This window comes from Rousettus aegyptiacus, unplaced genomic scaffold, assembly GCF_014176215.1.
Source record: "Rousettus aegyptiacus isolate mRouAeg1 unplaced genomic scaffold, mRouAeg1.p scaffold_m13_p_5, whole genome shotgun sequence".
NCBI lineage: Eukaryota > Metazoa > Chordata > Mammalia > Chiroptera > Pteropodidae > Rousettus > Rousettus aegyptiacus.
This window is the reverse complement of record NW_023416308.1, coordinates 60,458,033-60,463,589: the sequence shown is the minus strand read 5'-3', so window position 1 is coordinate 60,463,589 and position 5,557 is coordinate 60,458,033.

Here is a 5,557-nt window from a genome sequence, read left to right as displayed (position 1 = left end):
GCATTTTTCTACACCATTTTATATAGGGGAGCAGAGCATCCACAGATTTTAGTATTCACAGGGGATTCTGGAGCCAATCCCACATGGATACTAAGAGACAACTTAAATTTTGGGGAAGTCAAAAGATATAGAAGAATTTTTGACTGCGGAGTGTCAGCATCACTAATCCCCACATTGTTCAAGGGTCAACTGTATTTTGAAGCTTAAATTTTAGTAAAGAAAGCACTCATGACTACATATCATTGTTTATTGTGTTGACTGTATAGGTGTCCACAGTGAGATATTCTCAGGAAGTGAATCAAGGTTTCTCCTGGAGGCAGTATTGCCCAATGGTTAAGAGCCTAGGCTCTGGAGTCGAAAGCACTTAGGCTGAAATCCTGGCTCTACCAGTCACCAACTGTGTAATGAAGTGGGAAACTTACTAACTTGGGCAAGTTACTTAGCACCCAAAGCTTCAACTTCCTTATCTATGAAATGGCGCTGGCTAATTATTAGTACCTACCTCAGAGGATTGTTATGAAAATTCAATGAATTAATGAAGATAAAACATTCATCACCATGCTTGTCACACAGTAAGGGCTCAGTAGATGTTAGTTGTTGCTGCTACAGCTATTGTTGGGAATATCCCACATCTTGGAATAAATTGGCTGGAAGTCGCCTTGGAGCTCAGGATGTTTCTAGATCAAAGCTGGGATGGCCAGGATTAAAATACAGTCTGAGAATTAAGATCATATATGAAAATGAAGGAATCCAGAACCTTATCAGTGGTGTCAACATATCTGAAGAACACGGGTGAGGATTGCGCCAAGAGTCTAGAAAAAGGATCCTCCAAGAACAGGAACTCTACCTATTTCCAGCACTATTCAGAACGGAGGCCTGAGCATTTCTGACCTCTGGAATAAAGAGGTGTTTTCCCTCCTCGGCCCTCCACTCCTCTAAGGCCCCTTCCTTGCCGAATCTACAGTCTTATAACAGATTCTGCTTCTCAAGAACCCTTGGATGAGAGTAAACTAGGCAGAGAGTTTGTACATTTTAGCTGCTGAAAAGAATTATGGCACTTATAGTCATTTTTCTTTACTTTTCAGCGTCTTATAAGTTAAGGCATTATGAATTGATAATGCCCAAAGATTAACTGACACTGAGATATTGACAAGGTAGAATTGCCGGACCCCCATCATCAATCCCTAAGTCTGGTGCTAAAATGATGACCCACCTACTCCCGCCAACTCCCATTCACCAGGTACAGTCTCCAAGCGGCCCTGCCTGTGATCTTTAGTGCCATCTTTGGGTGATCGCATCTGTAATACCTACATCCAAAGCAGATGCTTCATGTTTGGACTTTGCAGACTTGAGTATAATATAAAACTACATGCTATCTCTAAAGATTGCATATTTTTAAAATTATTTAAAAATTTTTAAGATTATTTTTATAGAGAAGAATCCATACTAATCAGATGAACCAAACAATAATTTGATAATTAAGAAATAATAAGAGGTCTACTTATTCTATGTGTCCTGACTTGGCCTACTTAATGGATCACTCTGGTTCAAAGATTAAAAAAGGGTCGTGCTGGCAGATGCTCAGCTCTTGTGGCCTTAGCTCCTGGGCCACCTTTTTATTGACAAGTTCCACTCTGTCCTCCTCGCCTTCTTGCTGGGCCTCTTGTCATCTCTCACTGCCTCCTACTCCAACTGGTGAACCTAAGAGGTTCCTCCTGGGTTTCTAAGGTTTGACCCTTCAGGACTGGCTTCTTTTTTCTTGAAATGGTTACACCCCAGAGATCACTTGTCCAATCCGGAACCCCTTTCCCTATGGACAGCTGCTCAGACAGCCCCAGCTTGGAGAGGTCCTGCCTCAGGGGCACCTTCAACATAACCAGAAGTCTCCTGGCCAATGAGGGAGAAGTTTACAAGGGTAACAAGGTGGCTTTGGCCAATGCAACCACCCAGAGTTAAAGTTACATGACTTAAAAAGTATAGAAAAATGTAATTCATGCTTAATGAAAAGGGCTTTGAGAATATTATTTGGTAGTAGTCAGGGGGTAGGCTCATGCCTAAACACTTTTTGAAACAGCTCTCATTAAAATTCTCACATATGTCTATAGGTCTTCCTAAATACAAGTATAATTTTGGATACTCCTTGGCCATCTGAAAAAGTTTACAGGCTTCCTGAAGATGGCAGACTCACCCATATAGAACCCTAGAGTTTCCAGAAGTATTTTCACCTACAGGGATTCATCTGCCCTTCCCAAATATTGCATAGACTAGTGTACTAGCAGGTTGGTTTATCCATAGTCATCGAACATTGACCTGAGCAGGAGTCTAGGGCTTCTGTCCTCTTGGAGAGTATTTGCTTCTCTTTTGGATAGGAAAAGGGCACACTCACTAAGATGAACCAACGTTTAATAAAAAATAGATTTTTTAAAACTTTATTGGTGCCATCCAGTGCTGTATACTGATCACTACTACTCTAATTTGGAACATCACTATCAAGAACCATCCCAAAGACTCAGTTATAGGAGAGACCATTTCCTAACAGGAGTCTCCAGAATTTCTGGCATCTTCAGAATTTCTGTAAATTCTGCACAGAAGCATTTCTATAAAGTGGTATAGGATTTGGGGAGGGTTTTTTTTTTCTGTTTATTTGTTTTTCAGCTTGCCCTCTGGATTCTGTAGACCTGCATTCAGGTCTTCATTCTCCTCCAACATTTTGGAGAACATCTCCAAACTTTATGAGCTTTACTTCCTTATCAATAGAATGTGGATAGTAAAAATATCCACTTCATGGATTTTTGTAAGGGTTAAATGAGATAATATGCTTTGTAAACTACAAAGTATCATAGAAATATGAAGATTTATTATTATAGGAAGCTCTAATGTTGGTTCTATTTTCTTAAAAATTGTTGCATTGTTTATTTTTAAAAAGGTGAGTAGATATAAGTGAAAGTTAAAGCAGTTATCTAGAAAATATAAACGACTTAGCCAAAAATTTGGTTTCATAGTAGATGTTGAACATTATCCCTGGGAGGGCTTTGAACTTAAGCTCCTCAGAATTCTGCCTCTTATTTATCCTTGTCTTAAAACCCAATAAATCCCATTTTCAGTAGACTGCTTTGCACACACCTTATGCCTATTCGCTTTCCTCCTGTGTGAGTCAGCTGAATCCCTAAAATATTAGGCATTGAAAAGAGACACCATATGAGTCATATGACAATAAGAGCTGAACAAGTGGCAGGTGCCAGAGAGTGAAGAGTCACAGGGGCACCTCTGAGAACTGGAGAAGCTGCCCAGACCTCTTGGCAGCTTGCAAACTGAAGGTCAGCCCAGACTTGCCATTGAATCATCTGTCCCCAAGAACACCAGCAGTTCCTGAGATTATGTTTCTGGAGGTTCTCTCAAGTGTGTGTTTCAAGATATCTGTTGATTAGACAAACCCAGCTGTATCCCATTTACTGCATTTAGAAGTAAACTTCCAGGAAAGTGGAGTTCCAGGGGTGAGGAATCAGTAGGCTGGGCAGAAGAGATGGTGCTCCTGGGACACAGAAGACCTGTTTACATCCTATAACTTCCTGCACCTTTTCTGAATGTCCTCACTGGTATATCTGCAAAATGAGAAAAAAGGGATGGACAGGACCACCTTTAGCGTGTTGCCATATTGCAGGCAATAAATCTTTGCTTTTCAACAAGACTTTCATACCATTGAGTCAGAGATTTTGCTCAAGTTTTATCAACCTATCTCTCCTATTTGAGGGTTACCAAAATCCCCTGGGATATTATAGGACAGGACAGTGAAAGATCATCAACATCATCATCATCATCGTCATTATTATTATTATTATTATTATTATCATCAGCATCTCTTTTTTCCAGACTTGCTAAATTAATTAGCGAGGTTACCCTTAGGTGGTTGCCAACCTGAGAGTATTTAGAAATGTCCTAATTCTCCTTGCTCCCCAAAAACTTCCCCAGCAGTCCGCAGTGTTGAAATTTCGCCTCGTTGGCCCTCTTCCCTTAGGCTGTCTCTGTTTCCTATGAAAATACAAATAGTTTGAGGCAAGTTAGCACATCTTGTCAATATTAACAACTCAGAAGAAATGACTTTATGAAATCCTTCCCAGGAGCTGAAACAACTCCTACATCTAGCAGTAGTTTTGACAGGTGAGAGGCATGTGGAAAGAACTGCGCTGAGTGTCAGGGGTGCCTGGCCTAGACCATCTTCCCACAAGCCTGGAGCCTCAGCCATGTGAGCCCTTTATTGTGAGGGCTGGGGACAAAGCAAGGTGCCCATTAAGAAACGAGGTCAACAAATTGCTCTCCATGAGTCAAATAGAAGATTAGCCCATAGGGGATCATAGTAAAAATATACACCTGAAAGAAGTGACAGGGCTGTCAGGCCTGTTGTACTCATGACCTGGTTAATGTTGTGTGCTAGTTAATGTTGGACAACCAGCTTATTGGGGGGTAAAAAATCCTGATTAGTAGTGCTTGCTAATTTCTCCAGCATAAATGCTCCCACCGTGGCTGATTTCAAGCTGCCATGTGGCATCGCTGAAAGCAGAGTTGGGAAGAGGTGAGCACTATCTGTGCCATGAGCTGGCCAAGCTGCTATCAACCGCTCCACCGCACCACAACCTCATAGTCCAATTAAGTGCATTATGATTTACATTAAAAAAAAAATGTTTCCCACAGGAAAAAAGTTGGTTAGCCAAAGTATCGCAGAGGAAGGAAAATCGCTAAGACAGACATTGGCCATGCCCATATGAATACTATCCAGAAGACAGATGAGCTTGGCAGCTCGAATTTTGAATATTTCCAAATCTAAAGGCTGCATCACCTGTCCTGTGAAATAATTGCATCGGGTTATTTTTAGCTCAACGCCATTAAACCTTAACTTACCTAACATCTCTTTTTTGATCCCCTTCTTCTATCATGACCTGGCTTCCTATGTTGGTTTGCCTCTATGGCGAGAGTACTCTGAGCACATAGATTTCAAACCCCCTTGACAATGCTTTAGCACAGCGAATTTTAACAAAGAGGCTTTTGATTATCTTCTGGTTTCCTGTGTTGCTTAAGAACATAGTGTGTTAAGAAACTAATAGAAGTGTTCCAGTCTAGATATTAGTTCTATTTTTCAGTGTAAATTAATTAAATACCACTGTGGTGTTGCCCTTAACCTCTCATGTGTCCTTGTGTGAATCCTTCTTTCTATGGCCCATCACTTCCCGAAGCTCCTCAGAGCCTACTTATGAGCTTTCATATCTGGGAAAATACCTCAGGTTGTGGTATCCAAATCAACACAGTGAATTCTGCACAGCCCTTACTGCCTTTGCTGGAAATATCACTGTTACATTTCCTTCATCTCTCTCAAGCTTGCTTCTGAGCTCTGTAACCTCTACTCATGAATCAAATATCATGAGGACATGTTGAAAATTAGTGAAAATTCATCTACTGTCATTGTACTTCAAGATGACAAAACCTATTTGTCAGGATCCTGTTGGTTGCAAGCAACAGAAAGTCCTTTCAAGCTATTCTACTCCCAAGTTTACTGGCTCACATA